Source organism: Eschrichtius robustus, chromosome 9 (genome assembly GCF_028021215.1).
Source record: "Eschrichtius robustus isolate mEscRob2 chromosome 9, mEscRob2.pri, whole genome shotgun sequence".
Classification (NCBI taxonomy): Eukaryota; Metazoa; Chordata; class Mammalia; order Artiodactyla; family Eschrichtiidae; genus Eschrichtius; species Eschrichtius robustus.
Genome location: NC_090832.1, coordinates 66,099,114 through 66,117,584, shown reverse-complemented (window position 1 = coordinate 66,117,584; position 18,471 = coordinate 66,099,114).

Sequence of the window (18,471 nt, the reverse complement as noted above, 5' to 3'; positions counted from 1 at the left end):
GGTAACAGATGAGCTGGGTCGGTGAGGGAAAGGGAAGTGTTGAGAACGCCCCTTCCTAATGTCTTGCGTAAATAACTGGGTCAATGGAGAAGCCCACTTATTGAAAAAGGAGAGAAAGAGCATAAATAAGGAAAGGTAAAAAATGAGCATGTTAATTTTGCAGTGTTTGAGAGTAATCCAGATGGATGTCAAATATTATTTGTTTTGTAAGCCTGAAAGTTAGAAAGAATGGTCTGAGCTGGAGATAAAAGTTTGGAAATTACGAACTTATCTCTAGGAGGATGGCCAAGCCAGGAAAGTGAAGAGATTGTCAAGAACATAGACTGAAAAGTCAAAAAGGCACAGACTTGAGCCTTGTCTTTGGTTTCTTCTGGAAATTGACTCTGAGATAAGGATTCAAGTGTAAGCAGTTTATTTGAAAAGTGCTGGGAACACTGGCAAAGGAGAAAGGAAATGACCTACGGGAGAGGAAGAAGTCAACATAACGTGCCTTATTCAAGCCAGCTACTACTCCAGAGCTTAATCCCATGGTGCAACTCTTGGAAATGAAGTAAATCACACACTTCAGAATTAACCTATGGAGGGGGCACAGGAACTGAAATATTTGTACACAAAAACCCCTTTACCACGGGACGGCTACTCCCAGAAAGTGTTAATTACCTGGCATTCTCAGGCTGTTCCAAGTGAGTTAAGGGGTCTTCTCTGTTTCTTAGGAAGTTGGATTAGCAACAAAGATATTATTTCTGATCAAACAAGAGCAGTTTTGGCTCATGAGGAAAGGTGAATGTTTGGGAAATTAGGTAAAATACATGCAATATTTGGAATATATATATATATATATATATATATATATATATATATATACCAAAAATGATTTGTTGTTTATATTTTTAAATTTATCTAGTTGTACTTTTTGTTTTGTTTTGTTAGTCTGCTAAGTCTTTCAACCCTAGGTGAAATGAGCTGAAGGGTAAATGGGAAATGAAAAATTAGTGAATCAGGAGGAGGTGATATTGACTGTGTGTAGAAACAGAGAGATGGAAAGGGAAGGGACCCAGACTGTGTTTCAGATGGGTCACCCTACAGCGTATATGAAGGCCGAGGGGAGTGGGGCAGTTGAGAACGAGAAGTAGAAAACAGACAGTGGGGAGCATGGTAGATTGAGGTCGTTCTTCCCTACTGTGTCTTTCTTTCCTGTGAGTCTTCTTTACTACTCACACAGAACACTTCCCTTCTGACACTTCTGGTCACCAAGTGTGTGGAGTTTTGTTTTCCCCACAACAATTTTCTGCAACACCACATGGGTGTCCTACATACAATCTGACTCAACTCTTACACTATCTACCTAGAGGTAGTGTCACATCTTACAGGTTAAGGGCTCCATCCTACAAGACTGCTCCCCACCACACACACACACACACACACACACACACACATACGCCCTTCAGACCCAGGTTGTCACCTGTGCTTCTGACCAACCAGCTATAGATCAGAGGTTTAAACGACCCTCTCCTTGGGTTCTGTTGGTTCGCTACAGCAGCTCACAGAACTCAGGAAAACACTTACTTATGTTTACCAGTGTATTAAAGGATAAGATAAAGGATATAGATGAAGAGCCATAAAGGATATAGATGAAGAGCCAGATGTAGAGATACAGAGGGTGAGGTCTGGGAGGGGCCAGAGGGCAGGACCTTCTGTTCTCCTGAAGTCGGGGTGCATCACGCTCCCAGTGTGGACGTGTTCCCCAGCCTGGAAGCTCTCTGAACGCTGTACTATTAGGATTTTATGGCAGCTTCCTCGTGTAGGCATGATCAATTTTCCACTCTGTTTGTAACCTCCTCCCCTCTCTGGAGGATGAGTGGTAGTGCTGAAAATTCCAAGCTTCTAATTATGGCCTGGTCTTTCTGGTGACCAGCCCCATCCAGGAGCCACCCAGAGTCACCTCCTTAGAACAAAAGATGCTCCTAGTGTTCGTATCACTTAGGAATTTACAAGGGTTTTAGGAGTTCTGTGCCAGGAACCGGGGTGCACAGACCAATAGAGATACATGTTCCTATTACCTCACAAGCAGGAAAAACTGGAGTGTGTTTGATTCAGCTGATGAAGATGGATTGACTTTTCATTGGAAGTGAGACCCCTGCATCATACCATGAAGCAGGAGAGAGGGAAGAACATTCTTAAAGAAAGAAGGAAAATATCAGGGATTTTGATAAATAAAGAGTCAGATTTTCAGAAGACATATTGGAAGTGCTTTGGAGACAGGGCAGGAGGAATGTCCGGGTTGGAGGAGGATGCAGGACAGTGGGCGGATGTCTGATCATCAGAAGGGCTTACAGTACACTGTGGGAGGGGAGGAGTGTACACAGGACTGGAGACAGGATGGATGCAGACTGGAGGGAGACTGCAGACTTGAGTCTAGCCCACTAAACACATTTATTAGTAGAATAAAAATCATTTAAAATAATTATAACCAGCAGCTCTTTTTAAAAAATGTTCTCAATTGTGTATACACACATATGCTCATATACATAAGGATGGATCATTTATTCATAGTTAAAATACTTTAGGTATTTCAGAGGTTAATCATTTTTTTTCAAGTTTAATATTATTTAAAAGATTGAAAAATGAAATCCTTTCAGATACCTCAAAAACAAACTGAAGTCTTTATAAAAGTTTTTAGGCTATTGAATATTTTAGCAATTTTATTTCTGTGTAGTCTTCTAATGCACATATAACCACAGTTGAATGAACTATTGATTTTGAAATACAGAGCAATAGTTAACAGAAGGTAAGTTAATGGCTATAGTTGTATAATGACCAGTTGAGTAAATCTCTTTGGACATAAAAGATAACAGATCTTACTTATTACCTTGAAACAACAGAGGTATAACCATAGTTCTATGCTTTGGGGTATGATTAATGAGCTCTGTCTTCAGTTGTATTAAGAACTGAGTGAAAGTTTAACTACCAAAGAACATATACATCACTCCAAAAAGAAGCTTCACTGTGTACAATTCCTTTGGAGACAGTAGAGAATCTTAAGAAAAATAAGCACTGAAAAGTCAATAGGTGGATGTCTTCTTCTAGGGAAGGTAGTCAACTAATTGTGTAATGAATCACTGCAAGTTGAAAAGTAGAAGCAAATTATAGATTTTTGAGTTTTAGGCAAAAAAAAAAAAAAAAAAATGTGTTAACCAAATAGCGCACCCTGATCTGAATGCATAAATGAAAAAAATAAGACAGTTCAATAAAAATCCACCAGGAGTTATTCAGGATTTATATTTAACAAATCTATCTCTTTCATATATTTATAAGTTAAATCTAAAAAAAACTAAAAACTTAAGAATTAGAAAATAGAGAAAAGGAAAGATACCAAGATGTATTCTTCATTTTATATATTTTTTATTTTGGAATATCTCTGTACATTAAGATGTATGATCTTTTAATGATGTATTTTTGCCCAAATAGAATACCAAGAACAAAAAAGTAAAAAGTTAATCTAGACAAATATCAACAAAGTATACTTAACCCTAATGTTCAGTCAGAATATTTTTTCCAGTAAATAGAGTACTTCTGTTGTGAATGATTGATTTTTACTGATTCTGCCACCAGATATAACGGCAATAAAACCAATTCAACTGTAATTTTAGTGAAGCAGCTCTCTGAAACCATTCTAATTCACAAAATATATAGTTATATCAGTTTTTTAAAATCTCTATTGTCTATATACACATAAAGTTGTCAGGAGTCTGAAAGTGTTATTGATACAGCCTCTCCTGATGCTTTCATAGGAAGGTGGCACCTAAATTTGTCTTTCAATACACTGCCTTTCATACGCTTTTAATCCTTAAAAGCAAATACAAACCAGAAATAATAAAGGTAATCAAAATACCATGTTTATGACAAATCAATCATTTAATTATATGGCATTTAAGCAAAGCTAGGTCATTGAGTCATTAAACACATAGAACCAAACACTAACCCAATTATTGATTCAATAGTGAAACCTTGACGAAATTTCTAGTGATAATGACCATTTTACTGCACACTTGCAACTAAGTGGAAATTCAGCTCAACCTCAACATGCCAGCTCAACCCTACTTAAGACAGGAGTGGGCAATAATAAAAGTTAAGACTGGAATATTCTCCATGACTCATTTGCTTTTCTAAGAACTATCCATTAATGCTTATTTCATTCAAGAAACTATACGATTTTATTACTATTATTTTTTCATTTTAACTGTTATGGTAATGTCAATTTGGGAAATCCAGAGGATGAAAATACCAACATACTTAGTAATAATTGGTGATATGTTGCCTATTTACTCACTTGCTTCTATAATTTAATTCATAATGTATTTGCTTCCTCTACCCTATATTGTTCTCTGGTCTCTATTCAACTTATAGAATAAATTATGTGCTTACTTAAAAAAAATATTTGATTGATGATTGGATTTTGTGTGAAGGATAAACATTTTGAAATGAACTTGTTTCAAGTGATTTACTATTAACCCGATTTGAAACCTATTATAAGACATGAACGTACAGGAAAGGCAGGTTGTTAACAATATGGAAACTGTAGAGAAATTAAATAAACAAGAGGAGAAAACCTTTGCTCTAATAATCTCAAAGAGATATTCATCTTAGCTGTAAAATTCTGAGATTAGGATACTTTTCTGGTTTAGAGGAGTCTCCGTCTTGGTGGAGACCTTTCAGTTCCTGCTATGTGGGTACCATGATGTACGCTCAGCCCTGAAAACACATGACCACGTGCACAAATTAAAAAACAACTCTTTCTTGGCAGTTTGTGCTCAAGCATAAGTGCTATTCTTTGCTCAGCTTCTTTCCCACCATGGAATCCATTCCTGTGCATATAACCTGGGAACAGTTCTCATTCTAAATCTCCTCATGTAAGATTTTTATCATCTTCATTTTTACTTAAGATATAATCCAGAAGGTGGCTACTTTCAAACGTTTAGACTCTCACTCAAATATTTTACAACATGTATTTTAGACTCTAGTGCCATAAATGCATCTAAAACTTTCAAGCACATGGGAAAAGATTCTCAACATAATATCCAGAATCCAGTTTTGTGCATACACATTTCAATAGGATGAAAGATGCCACAGAGATCAACAGTTCTAAAGGATGTTATTATGGTTAGAGCAGGCACAAAGCATCCAGTGTGCTAAACAACTGCCTACACAATTAAGTGGACATAGAGGGAGAGAGTTTTCTGCACTGACCGTCCTGTTTGGTTGAGGGGAGAGATTTCGGTCTGGGACTCTGACCAAGGCTTCCAGAAACTTCATCCTAAGGGTAACCACCTATGCTGACTCAACTGGTCTCACCCTGGTGGCCAATGGTAGCCCAAAGCCAGGGTTTCTTGTTCCACAGTATTGGCCAGTGCAATGCTATAAATCTGAATTTGTTTCTGGCATTTAAAAAATCAGGAGATTTCGCATAATCATCAGAATTTTTATATTCCATTGAGAAGCCAGAAGCACAACAACACTAAGACCACTTTTTAAATTAAAACCATCAACTGGAGCTGAGTAGAGCTGACTGTTTAGAAGGAGCCTCTAACACTCCTTGGGGTTTCCCCTACATTGAGGCTGTCTGTTACCTGTACTAAAGCCTGGCCTACCTCGCTCATTTACATTATGGCCACCACTAACAACCTGTATGACCCCTTATCATCCTTAAGTAAGTCTACTGTGACCATCTGCCATTACAGGGCTGCATTAAGGGTTTTACTTCAAGGTCTCCTTCATCCTCCTGGGCCAGAAAATTCTCGTTTGTTTGCTTTGTCCTTAGGGAGTTGTATATGCCATTGATTATCCTTTTCTTCTCTGGGACCACTTTTGTCCAAGCATTTTTGCGTTATCTTAATGTCTTTCATATAATAAAGGGCAAATGAAACAAAGAGAGGTTTAAGCTATGTTTTAAAGAAATAATAAACTGAAAAAATGACAAGTTCTAATGCCAAGAGTAGAGACTAACATACAGGCTGAGATTCTGAGCACGAAGACATCTGTGTGTCCATGATGTCTGATCTTTATTTCTGTCAATATCTCATTTTTTGTGGCATATCTCACAAACCATGTGTTGAGAAGCATGTGTAATATTAACCTCCTGTGCTCCCTATGTTCTATTTCTCTTGCAAACCTCCTCTTTGTCTGCCTTAAAAAATTGAATAAGTAAAAACAAAAACAAAAACAAAAAAACCCACAAGGACTAATGCAACAAACGTTAATTACTAAATATCCAGAAATAACAAATATTAACATTCAGTTTTAGTTTATATCAGTATTACAGAATCATTTGATCACTCTCTCAACTGACTTATCTCCCTCTCTCTGAAGAATCACCACTATCGTTAATTTGATATGTATGTTTCCAGTGTTAATCTTCATGTTTTTATTACAGAAAAATATATCATACTGTTGATTTATGGATTTAAATAAATATAAATTCTTTATAGCATATGCATAATTAAGCAAAATGTTTCTCCAAAGCCATGATATTTTAATATGTACTTATATTAATATATATAGATTCAGTTCACATATTTATATTCTATATAATATTTCATTAGATATACATTATATACATATACATACACACACATATATGTTTACCCTACTGATAGACTTTTTTTCCCCAAATATGGCTATAGCAAGTGTCTCTGGAAGACATTTTTCCATTCCTTTATTTCATTTGGTTTCAAGTATGTCTTGTAAACAGCATGAAACTGAGTTATATTTTTAATTTAATTGGATAATTTTTTCTTAATAGGCTATTTAAATGTCTTCATTTATTTTGATTTAGTTCTAACATACTGATTGCTATCTTCTAATTAGCATGTTTGTTTTTCTTTGTCCTCTTTTTCTCCTTTCTTACCTTCTGCTTGATTGACTAAGTACTCTTTTATTCTTTTTTTCCAGCAATTGGTTTAGATGTCCTAATCTTTTTCCATTACCATTAATTTTTTTAATGCTCATGTTTAATAATGAGGTATCAATATCTTTGTTGTCTCAAGTGCTGTGAATATCTTAGAGTGTTTCAACACTGAGCTCCCTAATTCTATCTTCCATATTCTTGTTTCAAAAATTTTGTATTTTAATTCCCACATATTAGTATTTTTATAGCCAACATTTATTATTTTTATGAATGTGTTACTATTTGCTTCCCAGATTAATTTCTTTGTCTACCACTGGCTCTCACATATAAAGACAGAATTTAAAATTAAAGACTTTCCTGAAAGAACTACTAAAGAACTACTATAGGAACTAATATGGTTTGGAATAAAATATGAGGAAATAAGGAGTTTTAAGAAGGGATGGTGAACCAAGTAATCGGTTAACGTGTGTACATTTTTTAGCTTAAATTGTTATTAAAATGTTACTTTTTTATTTTATTGGGGTCAGAGTGAATGTATCCTTGAGCTTTTCCTCATTTTTGGAATTTATTAAGCTTTTTTTTGTGGTATCTCTGCCAGATATCTTCTGTTTGTCTTCACAAATTCATTCTTAACCCCCTCCTTCTGCTTTCTGCCACAGATGTGTGACCTATATGGAATTACATCAATGGATTCCTCAATTTTCTGGCTTCAAGTTGGCTTCGTCCACTGGGAAGCCACAGCAGGGGAATGGAAGAGAGAAGAAAAAAAGTAGTAGAAGAAAAAAAGTAATTACCCAATTATCCTTCTGGATGTATAACATCTCCCTTCTTCTGTCCTCTGGGGCTTGCTGCTTCTAGCCCTGGGTTACTACAGAATTCCTTGTGGTTTCATAGACCCCACTCCCACCTTTGTAAATAGCCACTTTGTAAATAAACGTTCTTTAAATTATTATAATTTGAGTGTGGTATTTATTCCTGTTGGGCTAAATATCTTGTAATCCTTCTGGCAATTTTTTCGGGTGTTTGCATAGAAAAGAAATATATTTGTGATAGAACATACACATCAAAGATGTATACATAAAGTTCAACCTAATTAAATTATTCAAATCTTCTGTATCTTTATTTTTATGAATTTAATCTATTATACTCAAAGACCAGTAGTTATATGTTTAAATCTCCCTATGCATTTATGCATTTGCCCATTTCCCCTTGAATTTCCAGCTGTTTTAAAAATAGAATTTATTACCATATATTTAAATATACTGAGAGTCTTGATTCATAAATCCTTATTATAAACATTACTGTTTGACTTTTACTCACCTTGTTATTTCCCTTTATTTCTCAAGGGTGTGTAATTTTCTTAGATATTAATATTCATATCTTTTCTTTTTTCCTATTTTGACTTACATGTATTTTCCCAAACTCTTAGCTGGACTTTTAGTATCTTGTGTGTTTAAATTTGTCTCTTGTAAGTAATATATAATCTGATATCCTTAGATTCTTTTAGCAAAAATAATAACAACAACAACAAATGCTTATATAAGGTTTCAGTGTGCTGGCACAGTTCTAAGAGCTTTTCTTATTTAGACTAATTGAATCATCCTCATGACCCTATGGGTGGGTATGTTATAATCCCCCTTTTATCGCTGAGGAAACTAAAGTCCAGAGTTTTAAAACAATGTCCAACACTAGCAAGCATTAGACCAGGTCTCTACTCCCAGGCTTTCTGCCTTCAGATCCTGTTCTTAGCCACTATAATTCACTGATGCTCATAATAGCAAATTTAAATCATTGGACGGCATATCTGATATGTGTAGTCTTATGTCAATTGTATTGGCTTAGCTTTTCCTTTAGTCGAATAGAGAAAAAAAAGATACAATATTTCTCTCCCTCCCATTTAAGATGAGGGATTTGGTGTGTTCTCACTCTCTCTCTCATTTTGAGACTATGTTAATTTTGTGTGGGTTTATAGTAGGAGAGGGTAGTTATTTTTAATAATACAATATTATTAATGTAATAATATTTAAATACTATCTCTTTCAAAAATTCATTTTTTGCTTTTATTTTCTCAATTTTTCCACACTTATTATTATTATTACTTATTCCAGAAGATCTATATTTCTCTATTTTGATGCTTATCTCTCATATATTCTTTGTTTGTAATAGGACTTTTCAGTGTTAAGTTCTTATTTCATCTTACATATAGCTTGATTATGTGTGTATGTAAACATCTATCTATACCTGTAGTCTGTATTCACGCTTATATACATTTACATCTGATACAACTGGAAAATATATTAATATAGGTATACATATAGAAATATACATATATTCTTATTTCTTACATATTTAATAATGAATTCCCATTGGCCTTCACATATAAACTATATTAAAATGAATATAGAATTCTCAGCTTATAAGCACATTTTCTCAAAACTATGTTTCTTACAACCAATATGTTTTCTTTCAACATTCACTATTGAAAAGGGGAAGTCTAACATAGGTCAGGTTTTTTATTTGTATGCATTTTTATTTTGAAAATTTTATGCAAGTTAAGATTTTACTGTAACATTTCAAGTACCTTAGAATCATGGGTTTATTGTCTTAATTACATTAGAAAAACTGTGATCTTTTTCAGATGAAAATCTTGGTTCCATTTTTAATGCAGGAAAGCTTTTACATACTTCTGTCTAATTTATTCTGGATTCTTTTTCAATGTCCATATGTTAAAGTCTTGTTCTTACATTCTAATTCTCCTGTAATCTTGATTATTTATTGATAGCACTCAAAAAGGGTGTGTGTGTGTGTGTGTGTGTGACTTGTGTCCATGTGTCTGTAAGTGAACTGTGACCCTTAGTCCAAACCCTGGCTCCTTTGCCTCTTGACAACAGGTTCAGTGAATCTGATACCATAAATGCACATTACATGAACCTAGTAGACTGCATATTCTGACATATTTGATGGGTTAGGTTAATACATGTTAACTCAGAATGAATTAATAATAGATCATAAAGCATGTATATAGAGAAACCATTCTCCACAATAGCCATTAATAAGGTACCTGGCTAGACAAAGAATGAGTGTCATCGCAAGTTTACTTTGTATCTCTGCATCCTCTCTTCTCAGGTCCCAGGCAATAGCTAGTCCTCAGAGATACTATCTAGAATAATGAAAGTACAGGTTTTTTTAGAATGTAATTTATGGCTATTGATTCAGAGGTAGACTCATCTTTCCTTCTTACCCCTGTATTTGATGTAAAACATATACGTTTGGGGTTAAGATACCGATGAAACTTTTTCTTTTTTTTTTTGCTAAGTTAAGGCTTATATACATTGATCCCTTATTTTCATTGTGTTCTATAATGTGTTGTCTGTTTCTTTAGAAGGAAAATCTAGAACATTTTCTGTCATTACTATATTTCTTAAGTGCAACTATTTTTTTGTCCACCACTAAGAAAGTTTTTTTTTTCTGATATGTAACTATGCAAATCTTGAATTTTGTCCCAATATTTGAAATTACATTTTTAGGTCCTAAAATATGACATAGAATTAATGAAAGCAGAAGATGGCTGTCATACATCAAGATATAGGGAGCCATTTACATAACATGATTAATTGTCTTTAATATACACACTTAGATTTCAATTTATACCAAGTTGCAAATGAAAGTCTGTAATAAATGCAGACCATGGGGAAAATGCTGATTGAGCTCAGTAAGTAGCTTTTGTGCTTTTAATCTTGTTTACCATGTCATGCTAAATATATTGGAGCCATAAAAATGATTGGGCATGACATTATATAAAAGAGACTTAATCAAATACTCAACATTTAACTTAATTAATTTTATAATTTTCATATATATAAATTAATGCCTAAGAGACTAAATATAATCCAGTATATAAAATTCAGAGATATTTTTGTTGAAAAAATAATGCTCTCACTACCCATAAAAAGTGTTATTATTTGACTAAGAATGCATCCTAAAAAACAGATTGCTGTTCAATGTGTGTCCTGCCCAGTGGTCTCTGCTGTTAAGTTTTTGCAAGTTTTATAACTGGTATATGCAAGGATGAACCTTATACTTTTCAAGTATTTTTGGAATTTTTTACTAATCTTAATTCCTTGTCCTTATTCCTTAGACCCAACCTCATATTTTAGTCATCTCATTTATTCTTATCAGAGGCTCCCCACACATGCCCTACCATACATTCAATTCCTGTACATTCTGAAATTCTTAAGCAAGCCACACTGCCTCCAGGAAGCTGTCAATCATTATTCACTGTTCCCTTCTACATCTAAACAATATCACTCATCCATTCCATGCAATTTTGCTAAAATAACACGTGGTGGTGTTACAACAGTAATACATACAAATAGTTATTTAATAAAAACTCAATTGATAATCTGTTATTTTTAAGTAAGATATTGAGTGTTTGTGCAAAAGAGTGATTGTAATGATGAATCCAAGAACCCAATCTAATCTGGAAATAAATAATTGATAATACAATTTATTGGAGCCAACTGATTTGAGTTCTAAATGAGGTAGAAAATCGACACAGCAAAATAAACTACCAACAAACAAAAAGCAACCTACTGAATGGGAGAAGATATTTGCAAATGATGCGTCTGATAAGGGGTCAATATCCAAAATATATAAAGAACTCATACAACTCAAAAAAACAATCCGATTAAAAAATTGGCAGAGGACCTGAATAGACATTTTTCCAAAGAATAGATACAGATGGCCAACATGCACACATGAAAAGATGCTCAACATCACCAATCATAGGGGAAACGCAAACTGAAACCACAGTGAGATATCACCTCACACTTGTCAGAATGGAAAATGTTTTTTATCTAAAAGACAACAAAAAACAAGTTTAGGTGAGGATGTGGAGAAAAGGGAATCCTCATGTACTGTCCATGGGAAAGTAAATTGGTACAACCACTGTGGAAAATATTATGGACTTTCCTCAGAAAATTAAAAAAGAACCACCATAAAATCCAGGATTCCACTTCTGGGTATTTATCCGAAGTAAACAAAAACGTTAACTCAAAAAGATATATGCACCCCAACGTTGCACTGCAGCATTATTTACAATAGCCAAGATATGGACGCAACCTAAGAGCCTATAGATAGATGAATGAATAAAGAAAACATGGTATATATCAAATATATACATATAATAAATATACAATGGGTATATATACATATATGTATATATACAATGGTATGTATACATATATATGTAAAATACAATGGAATATTACTCATAAAAAGAATGAAATCTTGCCACTTGTGACAACAAGGATGGACCTAGATAGTATTATACTAAGTGAAATAAGTCAGCCAGAGAAAGACAAATACTGTATAATTTCACTTATATGTGGAATCTAAAAAAACAAAACAAATGAACAAACATAACAATACAGAAATAGACTCATAGATACAGAGAACAAACTAGTGGTTGCCAGAGGAGAGGGGTGTGGGGGGATGGGCAAGATAGCAGCAAAGGATTAAGAGATACAAACTTCCAGTTACAAAATAAATAAATCATGGGAATGTAATGTATGGCATAGGGAATATAATCAATAACATTGTAATAACTTCGTATTATGACACATGGTAACTAGACTTAGAGTAGTGATCATTTCATAATGTATAAAAATATTGAATTACTATGTTGTAAACCTGAAACTAATATATTACAATTCAATTATACTTCAATTAAAATAAATTTTAAAAAGTAAGGCAGAAGATTATTGCAGAGGGATACTGAGTAAATGAGCAAGATGAATGGAAATGGATGGTGAATTTTTAGTTGGCACAATTTTTGGTTATACTACTGTGAAAGATAGGACACAGAGTAGAGCCTGAGGCGGAGTGGCAGTGATATTAAGGTCAGAGTGCAAATTGGGTCACCCCTGAGGATACCCCAATTTTCAAGCATCCTCCTTGATGGCCAAGAGTATAGTATCTGTTCTCATCTTGTCTGGGTTCCACTTTTTTCTGATTTTGTTAAGCCTCTACTGTACTCTTTTTGTAGGTCATCTATGTTAGGATTTGGTTACTTCCTGTGTTTAAATTAAAACTCCATGAAAAATGTGCATGCTTGACTTCTTCTCTCTTTGAGAACAAACTTTCCCTAATAGATGTCTGCAGAAGAAGTTTTCCTTCTGTTATTTTCTAGAAAATGTATCTCATATTAAAATGATAATGGATTTGTCTGTTTTCCTTGTCTTTCACCTGTCCTTTCAGCCTGATGAGTTCTTTCCTGTTGTCTTTGTTGTACCATATTAATTCTGAAATGTGCATTCCACTCTCTCTGAGAGGAAGAATTCCTGTTTCAGTTAAATCTTAAAAATGCATTTTCTGCATTGTATTAAATCATGATATATTCTATGTTATCCCTTTTAATATTCCTTTGGCATTAGTAGTTCAGAGATTTCACCATTTAATTACTTCATCTCTCCTATCATGAGGATTAGACTTGCTCTGCTGAATGGTTTCACTGTTTTCTCCAAGTAAAACCAAAAATTGCACTGAGTTAGTTTGGTGCAACAAGATCTCATCAAGTTACTAAAATTCTTTATTATTTTTTGCTATTATTACTTTCTGTAATACTGATGCTTTTTATGGCTTCAATTTGGGACAACAATCAGGAAACATTATATTTGATAAAACTAAGATAATCCAATCTTTGATAAGAAACCAAATTAAGAAAACTTCTGAATTAAAAAGAAAACGACAGCTGTATTCCTAGTAAAAAAAAATATATATAATGAAAATACAGCTCAAAAAAGTATCCTTCTGAAAAACAAATCTAATTAGTTTACTTCATTGATTTTAAAAATGTACAATCATTCAATTATTCTCTACTACCTAAAGCAGTTGTCTATATATCTCTTTTTGTCATATACCCACCTTAGTAGAACAATATTGAACAAGCACCTCCAATATATGTATACGTATTTATATTTAAATTGTAGTCAGACATTATTCTTCACATATATTCTATACCATAAGGTACATATATAACTGGAATTTCTAAAGGATAAGACAAATATACATAAATGAAAGTCTCCTATTTTTTCTCACATTCTAGGGGTTCATCTTACATTCAGTCTCCTGTGACAGCCATGGACCTAGAACATGTGTCAGCAGACTATGATCTACAGGTAAAATCAAATGTACCATGTTTTAAAAAATAAAGTTTTATTGAAACACATGCCCATTTGTTTACATATTGTCTATGGCTGCTTTCACACTACAATAATGAGTATATATAAAACAGCCTTTATGGCCCACAAAGGCCTGACCTGTCTTCTAGATATAAGTTCTATCTTCTGTTTTGTCAGCAATACCACTCAATCTCCAAATATCTATAGTTTTTGCCTTAGAGTATTCCTCATTGTTTTTATAGTATAGCATATGTTTTAACACAACTACAGCTGTAAGCATGTTTTTCCCTTTGTCTAGAATGCCTTAGTGGAGGTCTTTTGTTTAGTTCTTCATAGCATTCCTTATTTTTTTTTAAAAATGCCTTCTCCCTGTGACCTTCATGACATTATCAATTGTGGGCAATACATTTTCGTCTATCTGGTTGGAAATAAGAGCCAAACTAGGCAAATGTAACTCTGTCTCAGAGATTTGAATCTCAAGTAGAAACTCAGAGAAAATGCAATTGGAGTAGTTTTTCAACAGCAGCAAGCACATGGAAGGGTTCACAAAACCTCACTACTAAGCTTCTTGGAAATGTTGTTATTTACATCATTCACATGGTCCGGTCACTCAGGTCTTTCTCTGATTTTGTAAAATTTGTAATATCTTTCTAATACATTCATATTTTTGCTTAAGCTAACCCTGATCTAACATTATTTGTAAATGTGACCAAGTCTATCAGGATCTCATTTGCCAATTAGAAATTATCCAAATTCTTGCAAGAAAAGTTTTCAAAAGTTATTAATAACCAAAACAAATATTTAGCACACTCAGGTTGTCATATAATTAAATGATGTCTATAAAAATTAGGACCAACTGTAAGTTATAGAAGACTAAATAATTCTATTCTCTGTGAATATTTCATTTCACTGCACTTTGGGGAAAGGTATTGGAATGGTCAATATTAGTATAGTTGTGAAAACCACCTATTTTATATAAGATATTGGATTCAGAGACTCACTGCAGCTGAGTAATCAGAAAAAATTCTAGTACAGATTATTGAAAGAAAGTTTAGCAAATGAAAATTTTTATAATCTTTAAAAAGCTTATGCTTAAACAAAACAGCAGCAGTCAGCAAGCTTTTTCTGTAAAAGGCAGATGGTAAATATTGCCACTTTGGCAGGCCATGTAGTCTCTGTAGCTACTAGGCAACTCTGCTGTTGTAGGACAGTAGCAGCCATAGATGAACAAGCATGGCTGTGTTCCAATAAAACTTTATTTATAAAAACAGTATTCCATAGTTAGCTGACACGGTGTACAGACTGGGGTTTATGCACATCTATAAGCTTCTATACCTGAGGTTTCAACTGGCTTGCATGGTTAAAAATGATTATAGCTCATTTATTGATTGGTTGAACGCATATTTTTGAGCCCCTATTCTGAATCAGGAAATGAGTGCAAACTCAGAACTTCTTCTACATAGTTCTAGAGGCAAAAGCCTATGTCCTGAAGCATTATTCAATCTAAAGAAATTCTTCAGATGAGGCTTTGGAGAAGGGGCTTTTTAGATCTCAAATATACATACATAACAGATGACCTGATGGCAATAGAAATGTCTGTTCAGATATGTCTTCTGTAAATTTGAATTCACATGTCTCAGAATCTATTCTCAGATCCAGTCTAACAACTAAGCCCAAGGCCGCCTTCTTTTTTACTCTATCAGATGTCTACTTAGCTTGTGTCATGGTTGGTTTGTTGGCTTTTATATTGTAACAGAACTATGAACATATATTCATGTTTAAACTTAATAAATTTTTTGTGTGGTACAATCTTGAAATGTACTATCATTAACTATCATGTTTTCATAGTTGACAGTCCTTATTGAACTAAGAAAAAATATGTTGTAATTGAACCTTGAAATTTCATTAAACCTTTGGATTTTGCTGCTATGTTCTGAGAACGTTTCTTCCATTAAGAGTCGCTTTTATGCTCTAATCTTGCCATTCAAATTGTGAGGGTAAACAGACTCAGAAAAAGCTATATTAAGGCTCAAAATAAGGGAAGGAATAATTGCTTTCATCTCCATTTCAGAACCCCATATCAAGAATAATAGTAAACAAAGAAGTTACAGGTTTTAGGTAGTCAAAAAACAGAAGCTTCTACTTTGAACATGTGGATAAAGTTTCCTCTTGTTTTAAAGATAATTTTGTAGTTGTGGTTGTGTTTCATTTATTTGAGTACATATTCTTGATTCCATTGCCAAGATTATCTTCCTGACAAAAAAGTTCCCCATCCCTATTTATTCCTGTGTTGTACCTTATTGATTTGCTGTCCTTGGGCAGTATTTATATGTATAGATTACAAATTCTCAATTCATCATATTGTCTTGTTGGGCTTATAGCTTTAATATTTTAAAGACAATCCTTGTTCCCAGCAGTTTGTGAGAAAAGTAGTTATCCATGTGAGCTACTGGATTCAAGCCTGTCATCTAAATGTTTATCTGTCTTCTTTGTTGGGCATAGAGATCAGGGTCATTGCTAAAAGAAAAAATGATATGTCTTCTCTTGTGAAGAATGCCATTAATTGTCCTCCCGAATTCCCTGTCAGGTGTAAACAAGACCAGGATCAACTCAAGAAAAATTGAAAAATTCATAGTAATGGCTCTCCTTCATTTTATAAATAACCAATTTATGTTTTAGTATTCCCTGGTTGTTTTCCTTATTTGTATTTCATATCTTTAAACAAACTTTCATATAAAAGCAATCACTATTAAAATAAAATAAAAATTTAGTGTATTTGTAACATTCCTTTATTCACAAGTTCTAAAACAAAAATTCCCTATAAGCCAAAAAAGGGGAAAAAACCCACTGCATTACGCCTGAAAATAAATTGCATGATTACAGTTTATTGCTCTGAAAGGCAAAGCAAATGCTGAATTCACTTAAAAATAACATATGTAGCCACCTTCGAAGTGTTGTTTCTTACAGGGGCATAAAATTTAGCTATTACTGATACCACATGAATCAGTAATTAGAACTTGTTTAAGGAAAACCCCAGAATGGTTGTAACCATGCTCATATAATACTGCAAATAGCCTTCTAATTGCATAGCTTACATTCAGGTTAATTGTGGTACAGACATTGGCTTAGCTGCTCTACTGTGAAGTTGGCACCTACAGTAAACATTGCATGGTTCAAGATTACGTGTTACTTAATACTCACCATAGATTCAAAATGACTCAATACAGGTCAATTAAATGTTTCTTCAGTATATTAAGCTTCACTGTTTTCAGGACGAAATATTCTTTTTTCTCATAAAATGATGTTATTATGAATATTGTTTTAACTCCCAAATTTTGGGCACTTGAGGGGAAAATTATAGAAATAGTACTCAAGAGATATGTGTTTCATAAAAAAAAAATCAGTGAAATGTTAGAAATAAAGATCTGATTGTTAAGAAGGTATATAGAAAGACATTGTAATTGTATCTAAAGGCTGTAACTAGACTATTATTGTTATAACAGAAGGGTTACTGAAGACTTTTCTGGGTGTGGATAAGGGAAGACTTTACTAAGAGTAAAGTAATGCCTGAAGAGTGGACATGAAATATTTGACTGCATTTGCTTTTTTTTGGTTTGTGCTTCAAAATGCTTTAACTGGAAAAATTTAAAACTGGAAAGAAAATTAGACCCATTCATTTTACAGAAGAAGAAGTTGTGTCTCAGACAGTTTAAATAGCACTATAGAGTTAAGAACAATCATTTACCAGGGTGAGTATCCGGATAATACTTGTTTGACATTAGGACTGTGAGCTTTACCATTATTTTAAGAAGAGCTTATGTATTCAGGGTGGAAAAATATGTCATTCCTATTTACTGGAGAAATGTGTGGGTGTGTGTCTGTGTCTGCGTGTGTAGCCGAGCAGGCATAGTAGAAGGTTACTCAGCTATCCTGGAAACCGAACTCCTCTCATTCAATCATTAATGAAATGTTCAGACAAATGAATATATGTAATGCGTATATAAATTATAAAGCAAATACTTAAAAGAATACTACTTCCCCAAGTTCCAATACGTAACTATTTGAGGATGTCTCTTGAGACTGTTTAGATTTCAGTTCACATCATTCATAATTCAATAGCTTCACAATTCCACATAGACACAGGGTGTCACAGCTCACTTCGTTACAGGTGCAAGTGAATCAAAGCGAATGTGAAAGGAAAGGTGTCTGAAAGAATAACAATTCTGATGATGTGTGTGTTGTGAAATAACATGTAGGTAATTAGCAATAATGTCAAATGGGAGAAACATGATCATTGGTTATCTGACATAAGGTTAAATGTTTAAATTTGAAAGTAGCACAATAACTAACTTCCATAATAACATGATTTTTGATTCTATGTTATTT